We start from the raw sequence: 19,262 nt of genomic DNA on the forward strand, positions 1-19,262 counted from the left end.
TCTTTGTTCAACCTACTCATGGATGGAGTGCTTGCCTTGTGGGAGTTAGCTGCTAACTCCTTCAAGGCTGGCCCAGTCCTTCCTCGTAACTTTGGGGTAGAGGAGGGGCGAGGAAGCCGTGACAAGAGAAGGGGGTGTGGCTGGGGTAAAGATAATTAACCCAAGAAAAAGGTGGCGCGAGGAGTAACCAGCCAACCAGCAAGGCGAAAGTAACGATGATCAGTAAGACAGTTGCCCTTACACTAAATACAACTTAATACAGCTCTCTCACAAATCAATACAAGCACTAGTGACGCTGTATAAATAATCGTCCTAATATAAGACAACCGTCCTATAGCTTTAATCTCTTGCTTCTTTAAAGTTTTTAATCTATCGCCTATAGGAGATTTTTAAACATCTGTCACTTCTACAATCTTCTATTTGATCGCCAGTATAGCTTCCGTTAAGGCCTCTCTACCGGTGATCATCTAGCTCTCCTTATTGAGTCTTGGTCATCCTCAACAGTCACTCTCTAACTAAACTTATTTGTGCTGTCAATCTCTCCACTAACTCCTCAGACTAGAGTGAATTCTTTGACTATTTAACTTCCAAAGTGGACCACATTCTGTTCCTCTACCCTTTGCGGAGAATTCATCTTTGCAGATTTCAATGTTCACCACCAGCTTTGGCTTTCCTCTCCCATCACGGAGATCCTGGTAAACTAGCTATCCTCCATGACTTAGAGGAACTGGTGCAACACCCTACTCGCATTCCTGACTGTCTTGGAGATATGCCCAACATTTTTTATTTTTTCCTTACCTCTAATCTTTCTACTTATGTTGTCATCCTATCTTCTCCGTTGGTCTCCTCCTATCACAATCTCATTTCCGTATCTTGTCCTATTTTTCCTCTTCCTCCTCAGGATCCCTCAAAATGGAGGTGCCTCTGGTGTTTTGCCTGTGCCAGTTGGGGGACCTGAGGAGGTAATATGTTGATTTTCCCTGGAATGATTATTGTTTCCGTGTCAGAGACCCAACTTTGTGTGTTGAACGTATAACAAAGGTAATAGTGTCTGGCATAGAGACGTACATTCCTCATTTACAACCTGTTCTTGTGATTTACATGATATTGAGGTTGCCCACAAAAGGTACTTCAGCCTACCATCTTCTGAATCTCATCCACTTTATATTTCTTCCTTGAATCATGCCAAGTCTGTTCTTCAACTTGCCAAACACTCCTTCATAAAATTTTAAAAAATCCAACTTCCCTTATGACTTCTGGCACTTGGCCAAAAACATATTTACTTCTTCATCTGCGCTCTCTTCTGTCTCTATAGCTGAACTCTTCTCTCAAAACCTTTGGTAACAACTCCACCTTAGATGATTCTGGGCTTGTTCCTCCCTCTCCTCCTCCCTCTGACTATTTCACACCCACAATTAAAGTTCTTCGTAATGATGTTTTCCATGCCCAAAAACTTTCTCAAAAACTGTGCTTCTGTTTGGACCTTGCCTGGTCAAACTCTTTCAACTATGTCTATCGACTTCTATCTTTCCTTCTTCCTGAAAGTTCCCCTACATTCAGCCTGTTCAGATGACCATCCTATAGCTTTAATATCTTGCTTCTCTAATGATTTATAATCAATCCTCAATAGGAAGATTTTAATACATCGGTCACTTCACAATCTCCTATCCGAACGCCAGTATACCTTCCGTCAAGGTCTCGGTCATCCTCTTTAAGAGATTAAACTTTTGCTGTAGAGTAAAAAACATATCCAAAACTTCTGATATAGTTTGGCACACAACTTTGATCTCGAAACTACCCTACAACGACTTTGATCCTTCTCTCTCTGCAACATTATCTTCTTCAATACTTATATTTAAATATGTTTTCTCTCCATTTTCTCCTCCACTTTTTTTTTATAGCGAGTTCTTATCCATTTTGTAGTATTCTTGTATCTCCTGCCTTTCTCTTTGTGTTGTTTTAGCCTTTTATCATTTTTTTTTCCGGAATCATTTCAAGCAAAAGGTCAAAATACTTTTTAAAATTCTTCATGTATTTCTATCTCTTTGTACAATATTGGTGTAACGAGCACAAAGTTTATCACACGTTCTTGTTTATGTACTTTCCATGCTACATCTCCTATACTTCTAAAGTCATTGTTTAAACATCACTACATTATACATTTCCAGCCAGTCCAGTATCACCTTGCCGTTATCGCCTACTGATTTTCTTCTTTTTTTTTTTGTCACGCGCAGAAAAACAGACACCACATTTACACCAAATTTTTTTCATAAAATCTTTCATCTTGTTTTCTTGCTTTTGCATTAAAACTTTCTTCCTCTCTCTCTCTCTCTCTCTCTCTCTCTCTCTCTCTCTCTCTCTCTACAACACCATACCGTTAATCCTCCACCTTTTATATCCTGAACTTCCCTCATATTTTCCGTCACTTGAAAACTATTACTGATTTTTTTTTCTTATTTTATCTGTCGTTTCCGTTAGACACATCACACATTTACCACAGTAGTCTTTTATTTTTTATTTATAATTCTATAACATAACTTTGTGTTAATAATCTTTACAGATCTACCACTTCTACGTTGACGAATTTATCACCTTCGTCCTTTCTTCTTAATCTTATACAATTTCATTTTTGCTTTCCTGCTATTGTCTCAGTTCACTATTTTTCCTCTTTTTTATAATGCACCTTTCACAATTATCCGTTTTCCTTTATAGTTCTTGTTTATGTTGGTACTCCTTATGTCTCTGCTGTTCTGTCAAGTCCGGCACTATAACCAGTTTTTTTTTTTTTTTTTTTTTTATCACCACATCATCTTCCTTATTCAATCGTTATGTTCTTAAAATTACACACCACTTTATTTGTTCATCTGCAAACTTTACCAGTGCTGGCCTGGTTCTACTTTCCTGCTTCTTCCCCAGTCTAATGACTGTCATTGTCATATTCTTCTTTTTTATGGCATCTCCAAAAAAAAATATATTCACACTTGTCTGAGTCATCTTTAACTTTTCCCTGTACCTGTTTTTTTTGTCTGATCCCGACTAGTTGAATACTATGAGGCTATTAATCCTTCTTTCTCTGCCATATCCCTGTTTTTTTTTTTAATAACCTCTACTCTTTTCACTGATTGTTCAACTGTCTTGTCTACGATCATCTTTTCTCGTGTATTCTACTTACCTTCCGTTTGCTTGATACTATCAGCTAACTCCTCATCTTGCCCTGTGAACTCCTTCAATTCCTACCCAATCTTCGTATTTTCCTCAATTAGCTTCTTACACTCCTCCCAGGCACTCAACACACAGCCTAGACCTCACCTCAGTCTCTGCCTCTACGTTGGTTTGTGGCATACTACAGAAATGGGCGCAGGAATTTCATCCATGCCTCCCAGTACCTGTCCAAAGAGATTGGCATGATTCCTGAGGGAAACCTCAAGAAATACGGTAAAGGGGTGCAAGTGCGAGCTAAATATATTATGCAAGCGAGGATGTTGCAACATCTCCCATGCCCTTCTGACAGCATGGTTGAGACTGTTAAGGCTCATCCCACCTTTAATTATAGCAAAGGTTGTGTTTATAGTCAAGATCTTTATGAATTTTCAGAAGAGGAAATACTAGCAATGTGTCCTAGCTTAGTCCAAAAGGTGACTAAGATGAGGAACTCTTCCAACATGGTCCTTCTCACCTTCTTTGGTTCCACTCTCCCAGACCGTGTTCATATCGGTCCTATCAATCTTAGGGTGAGGCATTTTGTTTCTCGCCCTCTTCAGTGTTTCTCATGCTATGGGTACGGTCACGGCAAAAGCTCATGTAAGGAAGCTTCTCGATGTGGTAATTGCTCTGCACTAGACTCACATTCAGAGGAGCATTGCAATGGTGCAGCTTATTGTTTCCATTGCCGTGATGCTCATCAGGTACGTTCCAGGCAATGCCCAGGTATCGCCTGGAGCAGGACATTCTACAGCTTGCTAACAGTCAGTTCATCAGCCTTGGTAGCGCCCGCCGTGAACTCCTGTACCGCCAGAAGGACGGTACTGGTGCGACATCCTATGCTTCATTGGCCGCTCGCTCTTCAGCTGAGTCTGCCGGTCCGAAGACAACTCCTCCTGGTACCTCTCGCTCTGTTGGGGCGGGTGGTCCTGTTCATTTGGCCAATAGGTTTGCCCTTTTGTCCAATGACTCGGTTGAGTCATCTCTTAGAAGTGACGAGAATAATACGGACTTGACCAAAGTCACCCATGTAGTAGATGTCCATTTGCCACCTGTATCGCCTAAGCCTTTGAAGGGCCTGACCAAACGGCACCTCGGCTCTGCGGACTCGATAGATTTTGCTCAGCCTAAACAATCTAACGTTTCTCCCGGTGTACATGATCGTGAGTCCTCTAGGGACCGCTCTGCAATGGTAGCTCCAGTAGTTTCTGTCCAGCTTTCTGTGACGCCCCCCGTCTCAGATCGGGCTTCTTGTGATGAGGACGGTCTTAGAATAGAGACGTCCGATGATATTGTCACAGCCTTCCCTCGTGGACCCGATGTGTCAAAAAGTGCAGTCCAGCCTGACCCTCGTTCTCCGATGACCGGTAGGAGTGATGATGGTTCGCATCACTCACCGGTAGGCCGAAAGGCTGCGGTCCAACGACCCGGCACATCTCAACTCCCGGTGTCTTCTCGTCGGTTGATTATTTCTAGTCAGGTGAGTCACGGGCAGCCCCTTCAAAAGGTTCGCCCGTCCACTGCACCTAAATAGTCATCTTCAAGCTTCTACAGTGGAACTGTAGAGGCCTTCGCGCTCTGGGGGGAACTCCGAGCTTTATTGTCGGAGTTCTCTCCAGCCTGTGTAGCTCTAAACGAGACTATGCTAGGTGATAGTACTTATTCTAGCCCTCCTGGCTATCGTGCCTTTTTAGCACTCTTTTCCCTGACCAGGGCCACCACGGCTATTCTAGTCAGTCAGGATATACCTGTTGTCCCCTTACAACTTAACTCTCTCCTTCAGGTGGTTGCTGTTAAGGTCTTTATGTGACGATCCTATATCATTTGCAGTTTATATCTCTCTCCTTGGCTTCCTGTTTTCAGGGGTGAGCTTGACGGCCTGGTGCGTCAGCTGACTCCGCCTTTTCTCTTGTTGGGAGATTTTAACGGCTGTCACCCATTGTGGGATGAAGGTGCTAGTAATCCTCGTGGGGTTTTAATCGGTTATTGTATTGAGGATGAGGGATTGGAGATTTTAAATTCTGGGGATGTTACACATTTCCACAGTCCTACTGGGACTTTTACAGCTATCGATCTTTCTATTTGTACATCTAATTCTTTCCTCGATTTTAATTGGCGGGTCCTACCGGATTTACACGGTAGTGACCACTTTCCTATTTTATTGGAATCTGTGAACTCTGAGCCACAGTCCCGGCCCCCACGCTGGGTTTTAGACAAGGCAGATTGGCCTCGATTTACAGACCTTAGCTCTTTTATCCGTCCGTTGGCTGACTTTTCTACTTGTGCTGTGAAAGAGAAACGGGCAGCTTTCTTTCGTCTCCGGCGACATCGTGGGGACCCGCAGTGTCTGGACGCTTTTCGACGCTGCTGAGCTCGAGCCCGCCGCGTTTTGAAAGAGGCACAAAGAGCAACTTGGAAAGCTTATGTATCTTCCATTAATGCCCGCACCCTCTTACGGATGTCTTTAACAAAGTCCGCCGAATTGCTGGGAAGTATTCTGCTCCCCCCCCCCCTTCAGTTTCGTTGTCTGCTGGGCGAGCGGTGGCAGACCCTAGTGTTTCCCGGAAGAATCCTGCAGCCCCAGGTGCACGTCACCGCCAGAGAATGGAATCTCTCGGCATAAACTTTTCTTCCACTGGAGGGGAGTCCTATAATGTCACTTTCTCTGCATCCGAGTTGCGGATTGCTTTGTCTCAGTGTCACGACTCTTCTCCTGGCCCAGATGATATTCCTTATGCCTTCTTGCGCCACATGTCTGACAGTGTTTTTAACTTTTTATTAAATCTTTATAATATAATTTGGCATACCGGTGACTTTCCATCTTCTTGGGCTGTCGCAGTGGTTCTCCCATTTCCGAAGCCTGGGAAAGATAATCTTCAGGCTACGAACTACCGTCTTATATCTTTGACATCCTGCATTTGTAAAGTTTTAGAAAAGATGGTAAATGTAAGACTCATGTGGTACTTGGAGAGGGGGAAGTACTTGTCATCGGTACAGTACGGCTTCCGAAAGATGAGGTCTACTACTGATGCTCTTTATCCCTAGAGTCTTCCATTTGTGAGGCCTTCGCTAATCACCACCATCAAGTAACAGTTTTTTTGACCTGGAGAAGGCCTACGACACGGCTTGGTGTCATGGCATTTTACAGTCTTATTTAATTTTGGCCTTCGTGGCCACCTTCCTATTTTATTCAGCAGTTTTTATCCAGACGTCTTTTACGGGTTCGAGTGGGAGTGTTCTCCGAGGCTACTGCTCTAAATGATGGTGTTCCACAGGAAGTATTCTTAGTGTTACATTATTTGCAGTCGCCATAAATGGTGTGATAGATACTCTTCCAGATGGCATTCACAGCTCCTTATATGTTGATGATTTATGTATTTCTTTTGCTACTGCTAGGATGTCACTGAATGGTTTTCCATTCTCCACCTCGAAGACCGTAGTCATGCAACCGTGGTGTCCATCCAGACCCTGATTTATACCTCGACAATAGACGTCTTTCATGCGTGGAGGCGACTCGATATCTTGGCCTTTTATTTGACAACCGTCTCCCCTGGGTTCCCCATTTCCGTTCTCTTAAGGCGTCTTGTCGGCAGGCATTATCCCTTCTTCGGGTTTTGTCACACCTCTTGGGGTGCGGACAGGGTGCTGCTTCTTCACCGTACACTTATACTTCCGAAGCTGGAATACGGCTGTGAGATCTACTCATCTGCAACGGATGCACGACTACGCACGCTTGACTCCGTGCATCATGCTGCGGTCCGCTTGGCTACGGGTGCATTTCGGACATCTCCAATACCTTCTAGTGGGTCGCAACCTCGAAAATGGAAGAGATCACTACTTCCACTCTCCTTCAGTGGACATACACCCATGTCCGGGATCACCGTGCACAGACTTTATTGGCGCGACTTCGTATAGGTCACACGTACCTTACACAATGATACCTCATGGCCAGGGACCCTCAACCTTATTGTGATGACTACCTGGTGCCACTTACAGTTCGGCACCTGGTTGTCGAGTGCCCCAATCTGACTGATCTAAGACAACGCTACCTCTACCGCTCTCGCGGTAGAGATAGCGGTGTCTATTATATCTCAAAGGTCCTTGGACCAGAGTGCCTGGCCCAAGGCCATGACGTTTTTAGATTTTTGGGAGAAGCTGGCCTTCTCCCAAAGCTGTGAATTTTATTTGATTTTATAATATGTATTTTAATGTTTTATCAACTTTTATTGTATACTGTATTTTAGATACTTTGAGTTTTTCTTTGTTTTTAGTTTTGTAGTTTTTAATTGCTTTTAGTTAGTTTTTTTTTTTTTTTTATTTTACGATGTCTTTTTAACATTTCCTAGCGGCGCCAGATGACCGCTGATGTTGCTGCACCTTATTCTAACCCCCCACTCCCCCCAGTTCACGACCATGAGGTTGCCAACAAGCTACTCAGGCTCAAATGAAGACGCTTGATCACTCCACCTTACATACCCACCAGGGTATATCTAGAATTTTTCGTTGAGTTAGCCACAACCCTTTGCTCCATTATCAATGCCTCTCTTTGTCAGAGTAAATGCCCTGCATATTGGAAGACCGTCCCAAAAACCTGTTCATCTCAGTCCCTCTGTGATTATGTACAGGCCCATCGCCATCACTCTGATCCTCAGCCTGCTCTGTGAAGACTTCATCTTCCGATGGGCCAATTCCCACCTCAACCCTCATGGATCAACAAAAATTTAGGAACGTCAAGTCCTCTTCCACCACTCACTGCCTCGTCGACCTCCTTGATTACGGTTACTGAAACCTCGAGCGGATATTGGCTTTCGATTCGAAAAATTCGACCTTATTCACCACACCACCGTCATCGCCAAAGCCATCAACCACCAGTTTCACGTAAGCATGTTGTCCTGGCTCTCTGACCACCTTTCCCATATGTTTGAGATCATTAGGTATTCCCCCTTCAGTATCTCACCTGTGGAGTACCCCAGGGGAGCAGAATGGGGTCATTATGCTTCTTGATGATGCTCATTAACGACACTATGACGGACACCAGCGTGGACGACATCACCCTCGCCACCACCATCGATAACACCAATCCAGACTATAGCCATTCAGTTTTTGAGTTAACATGGATCACCGATAACAAAATCACCCTCAACACCAACAAGACAACAATGAAGCACATACAAACTCCTCAGGCCTTTTTTTTTTGTTCATCGAGTTTCTAGGTAGTGCGCTCCATCAAGTCTCTCGGCCTCAGCGTTGATGGCAAGATGACGTGGGGCCAACACGTCAGCAACATCATATCGTCAGCCACTTACGAGCTACACCTTCGAAGGTTGAAGAAGCTGGGGACACCATCGCGTGAGCTAGCGAGTATGTTCTCGATATTCATACACCCTCGGCTCAAATATGCGTTCCCAGCTTGGTCATCCTCGCTCATCGCAACTCAACGACACCAACCTAAGCGAGTACAGAAAAGGGTGGTGCGGCTGATACTGGGGACCAATTACACCATCTAACAGGAAGCCCTCCACACCCTGCAACTCATTATCCTTCAGGCTCGCGCCATCAACAACTCCTCCAGCAGTTCGCCACCAAGCTCATCCACCACCGTCTCCACAGGAACCTGCTTCTCCCCACCAAAGTGTCCGATACTACAACAAGCTCCTCTCCATTCGTGCACGAAAAGACAGATATAGAACCAGTACAATTCCAACAATAGTGAAAATGCTTAACTTGTGTGACTCTGTGTGTTTATTCTTAAGTCAAGTCTCTCTCTCTCTCTCTCTCTCTCTCTCTCTCTCTCTCTCTCTCTCTCTAAATATATATATATATATATATATATATATATATATATATATATATATATATATATATATATATATATATATATATATATATATATATATATATATATATATATATATATATATAATATTTTTTCAAGTTCCTTGAATTTATACCCGCTGCAAGTCGCACACGTCCTTCATCTCATCCTATTTCCTATCCCTCTCATCTCCTCTCTTCCACTACAAGGACGCCCAGACGAAACCCCTCTGGCCAACATTTTCGGAGAGCAACAGCGATGTTTCCTCCAGCCCCAAGTGTGCCATCTTACCTTTTGTTTAACTCATTAGTACCCCCACGTACTATGAAGGACGTGAATAGTGTTCTTGTTTTTTATTTTTTTGTCTCTCACACCGTTCGGAATAAAGATAGGAAAGTACAATTTATTTCACAAACAAACGGAGACTTGTGCTTCCCCTAATGCACATTAAAGAAAACGAGAACTCATGGGAACCCTACGCTGGACGACAGTAAAGTGACAGCTTCTTTGAAAGATGGAAGGTGGCTGTGTTCGCAAGAATCTTGTCTACAAAACGAGGTAAGCATATGCACTTTCCAGTATGTTTATTTCTTAAAAATATCTTTAAAGGTGTAAGATTGTCCATGTAAAAACTATTTTTCAAAATATTTACATTATTTTGTTATACATAGAAAGTGAATATTGGAAGTGTTTTAAAGTACGCGTAGGCATTGTCCCTAAGAAGTTGTGTAAATTCGAAAATATGTATATTCTGTGTAGTATTTACTTATTTCACTGATATTTTTATGGTTTTGTGTCTTGCTTTCATTAGATATACCAATAATGACAGATTATTGGTGATAACTATTACTTCTAAGACAAGATTATTGAAATAAGGAAAAGAAATAGGCTGTACTTGGCTTCAACTGCAACTAGTCTTCAACAAATACAAATCTTTACAACTATATCCATACCACTGTTGCTATGATTATCTTACACTATTAATCAAACAATTAAATTGTTCATTATTATTATTATTATTGTTATTATTATTATTATCATTATTATATCTCTGTGGTGAAATGTTACGGCAGTTAGAAGACAAAACATATCTAATAAATCAGAAAAATATAACAGAATATATATATATATATATATATATATATATATATATATATATATATATATATATATATATATATATATATATATATATATATTATTATTGTTACGGCCCGCCCGTAACATACCCACTACCATCACCTCCTCCGCTTGTTACCTCGTTCGCCACCTCTCCGCCTCCCTTCCACGTCACCGTCTCGTGAACCTTCCACGCCACCGTCTCATGAACCCTCCACGTCACCGTTTCATGAAGCCCCGCTACTGTCCCGAAGTTGGATTCACGCGGCCCCTTTCGACTCAACCGGAAGTGTTGAGCCAGCTCTTAGCTTTCTGGAATGTCAGTTGAGATCCAAGCCTCAACCAGTGAACACAACGCCTCTTGGGTCTACCGTGGGATCAACCATCACCCAGCACTTCACCACTGCGACACCGCATAAGTATCACTTCCCCTCGTCCGTGTTTTCCACATTGCCTCTATATAGGATTAGGATTATTGTTAGGTATTAAGTTGGGTTCTTTATTGTTGTATTTATTATGTGTTATATGTATGTATGTGTATGTGTCATGTTATTTCATATGTTTCATGTTATATCTATATGTATGTCAATTTCATTATGGGTTATTAAAATAGCTTTTAAAGTGCCCCTTTGCATTTCCTCACCAGTTGAACCTGCAGTGTTTTTTTTTATTGTTATTGTTCACCGGCTCCCCGATGCCAATCTTACCAGTTTAACCGGTGAACGTAACAATTGGCGACCGTGACAGGACCATTATAACCCATGTTCAGTGTTCCATTTTTCCAGTGACTTTTTTTCTGATTGATTACTTGTGTTTCTGTGGTGTTGTGACTTTGATGTTTTTTTTTCTGTGACTTACTCTGCGTGTGGTTTAAATTTACCTTTGTGCGATCAAGTAGCTCCTTTTGGGTTAAACGTGCTTCGTGACTTTCATTGGTATCGCATAGCAGTGGTAGAGCAGGAAACCAGGTAGAAAGGCGTGTTCACCGATAGCACTTATCTCTATTTTTGCACATAGGCAGGTGTGTAATAAGTGTTATCCAAGTGTTGGGATCATCATATGTTCATGCGAACCCTCAATCCCCTCACTTCGCGGATCATTTTTCTCGCTAGTTAGAATCGGCCATTTTAACTAGTCTCTCAGACTAATCCGCCTCCTTATCAATAACAAGTCTCAGTACAATTCGCTCCTCACTCTCAAGTCTCGTAACTAGAGTAATCCGGATCCCTCTTAACGCCGTAATTCTCTAGTTTACCCTCATTAGTGATTGTACTCATAAGTGTTTACTTAAGTATAATCTAGGTAATTTCCAAGGTTGCCTTTATTATCACTCTGCCAAGTTCCTCACTTAAGTAATTCGCTTATCATTTTTTTTTGTGTGTGTTGTTTAACATCTATTTAATATGGCTTCCGCTCAGTTTAACGTTGAAGATTTTTGTGCCAACCCTTCTCTGGAACAACTTAAAGGTGCTAATATAAAAAAGGACCAATGGAAGACCATCGCTAAACATTTTGATGTTCCCATCACGTCTCAGATGACTAAAGAGGTCATTAAGAATGTAGTTGTTGAACATCTAGTGCAAGAAGGTCAGTTGCTAGGAAATGCCATAGAAGAGTTAACTCCCATGTCAGCCTCTACGAGGACTATAATACACAGTCCCCAGGAAGAACAGGATAAGAGTAGGATAAGTCAGTGGGAAATTGAGAAGCTTAAACTAGAATACCGGATGCATGAAAACAAATGCAACTACAGGCAGAAAAAGAAGGAAAGAAATGCAACTACAGGCAGAAAAAGAAGGAAAGAAATGCAACTACAGGCAGAAAGAGAAAGAATTACAGGAAAGACAAATGCAAACAGGCAGAAAAGAGAGAGAATTTCAGTTACAACTTAAAAGGCAGGAGAAAGAGTTAGAAATTCAGGAGTTAGCCCTACGAAATGACGCTAAGTTTAGAGGGAAGAAATAGATATAAAGAAAAAGTTAGCAAGCTTTAATCCTGCTACAGCTGCTCCGCTAGTTCCCCCTTTTGATGAATCTGATGTTGACGGGTCATTTCGCGCTTTTGAGAGCATTGCTAATAGGAATAAATGGCCCAAGGATCAGTGGGTGTCTCTCCTTGTCCCTAAGCTAGTAGGAAAAGCTTATAGGGTATACAACGGCCTTAGTGATGAGGTAGAATATGAAGAGATCAAAGGTAACATTCTAGACGCCTACTCTATCACTTCTGATGGATACAGACAACAGTTTCGAAAGTATGTGAAACCAGAGTCTCACACCTATGTTGAATTTGCTAGTGAGAAACTAAGACAATTTAAGAAATGGTTAGCCGCCCTTAACATTACCACCTTTTCGGAGTTGCTCAATCTAATGGTCCTGGAAGAATGGAAGAACAAGTTACCCTTTAATATTCTGAGGCATGTGGAAGAACGGGAGAGAGTGATCTTATGTCTGCCGCTAAAGTGGCTGATGCGTTTGCTTTGTTGATGGGATCCCTGGGTAGTAGAGGTCGTGGTTCACTATCTAATGTTAGGTCCTCCTTTGGGGAAGGTTTTGGGGCGCGGGTGGTAAGCCGACCGGATTCTCGCCAAATGCATATAATTCCCCCTGGTGTACATACTGTAAGAAGCCAGGTCACACGATCCAGAAATGTAGACACCCAAATTGCAAGGGTTCTCAACGTCAACTTTCTTTTGTGGCCCCTAAACCTAACACATTTGAGAACAAGAAACCAGTGGCCCTAGCTAACCCTGTCAACTCTCCTCTAGAACTTTATGACTCGTACATGTATCAAGGTAAAGTGTCCCTGACTGATGGTAAAGACAAGGCAATAAATATCAAGGTTCTGCGTGATACAGGTGCTGCCCAATCCATCTTAAGGGAAGATGTCATCCCTAACATCAAACAGGCTTTCACTGGGGAGAAGGTGATCCTTACAGGTCTCGAATCACAGCTCTCCTATCCCTTGGCTAATATTAGCTTACAGTGCCCGTTCATTTCAGGAGAGGTTGAGGTAGCCATTAAACCTGGTGAACTGCCAGTACCGGGGTACATCTTGTACTGGGTAATGATCTTGCGGGTAACTTGGCTGTTCCAAACTTAATTGTTCTTGATTCTCCCTTAACAGAAAGTCCCACTAAGACCCTGGACGAAACATCCCCTCACTTCTTCCCAGTGTGTGCAGTCACCAGGTCTCAGTCCAAGTCCCCTGCCCTTTCACCACCTCCTCCACCAATGATTGCCTCTACTGACAACTTGTACAATAACATCATTTCAAAGGAGAATTTGATTAATGCTCAGGAACAGGATCTCACTTTGGCTAAGATCAGACATGTTGCCAGTGAGACAAAGGATATGTCTAAATTGCCTTGTTTTTATTATCAGGAAGGAGTCCTGATGCGTGCCTACAGACCTCCTGAACTGAAACAACTAGACACCTGGTCAGAAACACATCAAGTTGTCATCCCTTGTCTGTAAGACCAGCCATTATAGAACTAGCTCATGATGGATTGTCAGGTCATCTAGGCATCCAAAAACCTACAAGAAGGCTCTTCAACATTTTTTTGGCCAGGAATGAAAAGGATGTGTCACACTATGTAAAAACATGTCACATATGTCAAATTGTGGGTAAGCCTAACGAACGCCTTGTGCCAGCTCCTCTGACGCCTATTCCAGTTCAGACGGAGCCCTTCGAAAAGATCATTCTAGACTGCGTAGGGCCCTTACCCAAAACCAAACGAGGGAATCAGTATTTGTTAACCCTCATGGATCCCACTACCAGGTACCCTGAAGCATTCCCTCTTAAGAACATCACATCAAAGACCATTGTAAAACATCTAATACATTTTTCACCTCGGTAGGAATTCCAAAACAAATTCAGTCTGACAAGGGTAGCAATTTCACTAGCCATTTTTTCCAACAGATAGTGAATGAGCTAAACATCGACCATGTTACCTCCTCGGCTTACCACCCCAATCCCAAGGCTGTCTGGAGCGGTTTCACCAAACATTAAAATCCATGATGAAGAAGTATTGCTTGGAGCATCAAGGAGACTGGGATGAAAGTATTTCTTTCCTTCTCTTCGCTTTAAGAGAATCTCCTCAAGATTCTTTAGGTTACTCCCTTTGAATTACTCTATGGTAGACAGATCAGGGGGCCTCTCAAAATATTAAAGGATCAATGGTTTACTCAAAATACTCCTTCAAGCCCCAGTGTGTCTGACTACATCAGTAACCTTAAGAATAAAATCAGTGAAGTCAGATCTTTTGCTAAATCAAACTTCCTCAAATCTCAAACTAAAATGCAACAAAATTCTCTTCCCAAATCTGTCATGAGAAGTTTCAAACCAGGAGACAAGGTTTTACTTTTTCTCCCCACTCCAGGCAATGCTCTTCACAGTAAGTTCATGGGACCTTATGTTGTGGCTCAAAAACTAAGTCCATTAAATTATGTGGTCCACACTCCTGACCGTCGTAAGGATTCCCAACTAGTTCATATTAATCTAATGAAACCTTACCACTCCAGAGAACCAGAGGACGACTTGTCTCGCACTGTACCTGTATGTCTGGTAGGAAGGAGTCTGGTCCTGTGCCCCCGAGGAAGAGTCCGACATCGAATTCCTCTTCTCGTCACCTAAAGGACGCCCTCAAACAGCCAAATCATGTCCAACCTTGATGAGGTGTTTCTTTCCTTAACACCTTCACAACAGTCTGATCTTAAAAAGTTATTGCTAGACTTTTCTGAAATCACAGGTGACCTTCCAGGACTTTGTAATACTATCCAACATGACATAACATTAATATCTAATGACATCAAGCCTATAAGACAACCAGCCTATCGCATTTCACCCATTAAAAGAGACTTGATGAAAAAAGAGGTAGACTATCTGCTCTGTCATCACCTTGCAGAACCTAGTATATCCCCTGGGCTTCTCCCTGCCTGTTAACATCTAAGCCAGATGGTAGTAGTCGATTTTGCACCGACTACAGGAAATTAAATAAAGTGACGGTGCCAGACTCCTACCCATTGCCCTTGATAGAGGACCTTATAGATAGTATAGGAGTAGCCAAATTTGTAACCACTATAGACTTACTTAAAGGTTACTACCAGATTCCCTCTCGGACGAGGCCCAAATAATATCCGCCTTCATCACCCCCTATACCAATACACAGTGATGCCCTTTGGCTTGTCTAATGCTCCCGCCACCTTCCAGAGGGCTATAAATTACATCACCCAGGACTTGGAGGGAACATCTGCATATCTGGACGACCTGGTGGTGACTTCGGACGACTGGGTGACACATCTGACCCGTCTTCGGAGGCTGATGGGTCGGTTGCAGGAAGCCGGGCTTACAATCAACCTGGCCAAGTCCACCTTCGGGAAGTCTACGGTGGTCTACCTGGGACATGTGGTGGGGAACGGCAAGGTTCGCCCCAAGAGAGCCAACGTGGAGGCCATCCTTGGCTTCCCTGTCCCTACCACCAGGAAAGCTCTCATGAGGTTCTTGGGATGGCTGGTTTCTACAGAAGATTCTGTAGGAACTTCTCCACCCTGGCCGCCCCCCTGACGGACCTTATCAGCACTTCCGTCCCCTTCCACTGGACCCCGACCTGTGACCAAGCCTTCCAACACCTCAAGGCGTTCTCCTCGGAACCAGTGGTCTGGACGCCAGATCACTCCCGCCCCTTCCATCTACAAGTGGACGCGAGTGGAGTTGGAGTGGGTGCTGTCCTACTACAAACGGACCCCACAAGCGGCATCCTCCATCCCATCGCCTATCACTCCGCCAAGCTGAAGAAACATCAACTCAACTACTCCACCATCGAGAAGGAGGCTCTGGCACTCGTCCTGGCGCTCCAACGTTTTGAGTGCTACCTTCATCCTGGTCCTCAAACTACGAAGGTCTTCACCGATCACAATCCTCTGGCCTTCCTTCACGCCATGAAGAACCGAAACCAACGCATTCTTAGGTGGGCCTTGTTAACTCAACCCTTCAACTTGGAAGTCCACCATATCAAGGGGGTGGACAACATCATCGCCGACGCCTTATCAAGATCTCCCGTCTCACCTCCTTCATGAGCCCATTACGGAGGTCTTAGGGGGGAGGAAATGTTAAGGCCCGCCCGTAACATACTCCACTACCATCACCTCCTCCGCTTGTTACCTCGTTCGCCACCTCTCCACCTCCCCTTCCACGTCACCGTCTCATGAACCTTCCACGCCACCGTCTCATGAACCCTCCACGTCACCGTCTCATGAAGCCCCGCTACTGTCCCGAAGTTGGATTCACGCGGCCCCATTCGACTCCAGCGGAAGTGTTAAAGCAAGCTCACTGATTTCTGGAAGTCAGTCGAGGTCCAGGCCTCAACCAGTGAACACAACGCCTCTTGGACTACCGTGGGATCCACCTTCACCCAGCACTTCACCACTGCGACACCGCATAAGTATCACTTCCCCTCGTCCCGTGTTTTTCCACATTGCCTCCATATAGGATTAATATTATTGTTAGGTATTAAGTTGGGTTCTTTATTGTTGTATTTATTCATGTTTCATGTTATATGTATATGTGTATGTCAGTTTCATATGTTTCATGTTATATCTATGTATATGTCAGTTTCATTACTGGGTTTTTAAATAGCTTTTTAAGTGCCCCCTATGCATTTCCTCATCAGTTGAACCTGCAGTGTTTTTTTTTTTATTGTTATTGTTCACCGGCTCCCAGATGCCAATCTTACCCGTTTAGCCGGTGAACGTAATATATATATATATATATATATATATATATATATATATATATATATATATATATATATATATATATATATAATTTTTTTTTCTCTTCCAGGTAAGTTGGATTATCAGTGGAACAAATACTCTCAATGTTAGAGGAAGATCCACCCATTAGATCGACTAACATCGTCCTTCTCCCTCCTAATGAAAACAACACTGTCAGTGACGAAGGAAAGTGGACCAAAAGTTCCAAATCATGTGGGGAGACGGCTGATGAACCAGCAGGCGGAGCTGGAAAACCATCACACCTACAACTCTGACGACGAAATAGACGCCTGGACAGAGGAAAAGGATCAAATGGGAACAATGAAGGTGGCACAGGATGAAGCCGTTCTCGATAACATGATGGTGGTTCCTGGAACATCGTCATCAAACTCCGTACACCAGACCCCAAGGCGAGGGGTTGTGGATTTACCCATTTCTTTGGAAGGTGTCATGCTACGCCATCACAACCCGCAATCGGAAGTGGTACTGAGCGCTGCACAATTGGTTTCTGAACGTCTCTTTTGTTCAGGCCTGGCGTCTGTATCGTAAGGTGGGAATGGTGATGGGCATCAAGGACAATGAAAAGATGCCTCTCTTGAGCTTCATTCGATCGTGTGTGGAAATGACAATAATGCTCCATGGTGCGAGCAACACCAGTTGTATCCACACACTCACAGCCCTCTCCCCCAGTACTCTGGCGGACGTCAGGAGGGACAGTGGGAACCACATTGTGATCAAGACTCCTGAAAAGAAAAACGTCTGCAAGCACTGCAAAAGCAGGACCCTCTACAGGTGTCGCAGATGCAATGTGGGACTGCATCCAGACTGCTTTGAGGCCTATCATCAGTGATAACAAGTCTAGTTGTAACTTTTTTTATTTGTCAATAAAGGACATGACTTTTTCAGGTGCATTGCAATGCTAGTATTTTTCTTACATGCTTCCATGCAATTTTGTTAGATTTCAATCTAAGCTGAAGAAATATTACGGTAATAAATAAAGGAAAAAAGTTAAAAAAAAATGTTGATATTGTTATTTCCCTACGTTGGATTACTGAGGTTCACTATATTTCATTACATATAAAAATTTCTAGCATTTCCTTTTAGGTTTTATACAAAGATTCATTTCACAGGCTTATTCAGGGACAGTGCCCATACGTACTTTAATTTAAAGGACGTGCTTGTTTCGGCCAATTCCGAATGGGCTTTTCACAAATTTCTTTTTTTATTTGCATTCCTAATCCCATAGACATCATTTGTACAAAATTTCAACCACAAATTCAAACGGGATCTATGGCCGGGCACTAATGGGTTAAGTAAAGACAAAGAATTTGTTTGCTTACTGCCTCAAGGTGCAAAGACGGGCACCGTAAAACCTACCATAGATCAAGATGCTGCTCTATGATGTGCAGAATTTTCACTAAAGGACCGCCGAACTTGTAGTTTCCAGGTGTTCCTGTGACGTCCAGGGCATAGATGAACTGGAAAAAAAAACAAAGATTATCGATAGGCGTGTGTGAGAGATCAAAGTAGTGAATCAGAAAAACGTTCCTTAGAATAGCAAATGAAAAGTTTGCGACAGAGGGAAAATTGAGCAACTACAATCTTCAGTTTATAAAATATGTTCTTGATTCTTGATTATTTGCAATCATTAGTGATAAGTTTTAAAGTACCTGTAGTAAGTATTTTTTTTTTCTTTTTTTAAATGCACAGTAATAATCGGCAAGAAAGAGACAAAGTGTTAATATGTAAAGTGGCCTTACGTAAGGATGTATACTGTCAACCTCGTACTGGAAATAACAGTAATACGGATCCTCAGCCACCCAGTATGTGCAAATCTCTCTAATGGTAGAATAAACCCTTTTGCATATGCTCATGATGGTGTGGTGATCGAGAGAATTGAGGAAATAGAAAAGATGTTCACAGCTCTCAAAAGAACATCGGAACAAGTAGGACTAAGATGCATTGAGGAGGGTAAAAAAATGATGAAGCTCAGCAAAAATTGGTAGTTACGTACTAGGAGAATAGCGAGTTTGATTATGTATTGTATAGAATGTGGATAAATTCAAGTACCTGGGAACTGTTGCTAGTGAAAAAAATAATTTACCGTTGAAAGTAAACGAACGCATTGCTGCAGGAAACAGATGTTACCATGCCATATTATCAGTAATGAGGAGCAGGAATAAAAGTAGAGCCATAATAAGAATATATAATAAAAAGATAAAACAGATTGTTCTATGTAGGTATGAAGTCTGGACATGGATGTGAGATCTGAAGAAAAAGAATAAAGGTCATTGGAAATAACATTTTGAGAAGAATCATCGGTGGAGTGTGGGACGGAGATGAAAAGAATTGAAGAC

The sequence above is a fragment of the Portunus trituberculatus genome, chromosome 27 (assembly GCF_017591435.1).
Source record: "Portunus trituberculatus isolate SZX2019 chromosome 27, ASM1759143v1, whole genome shotgun sequence".
In the NCBI taxonomy this organism is placed as follows: domain Eukaryota; kingdom Metazoa; phylum Arthropoda; class Malacostraca; order Decapoda; family Portunidae; genus Portunus; species Portunus trituberculatus.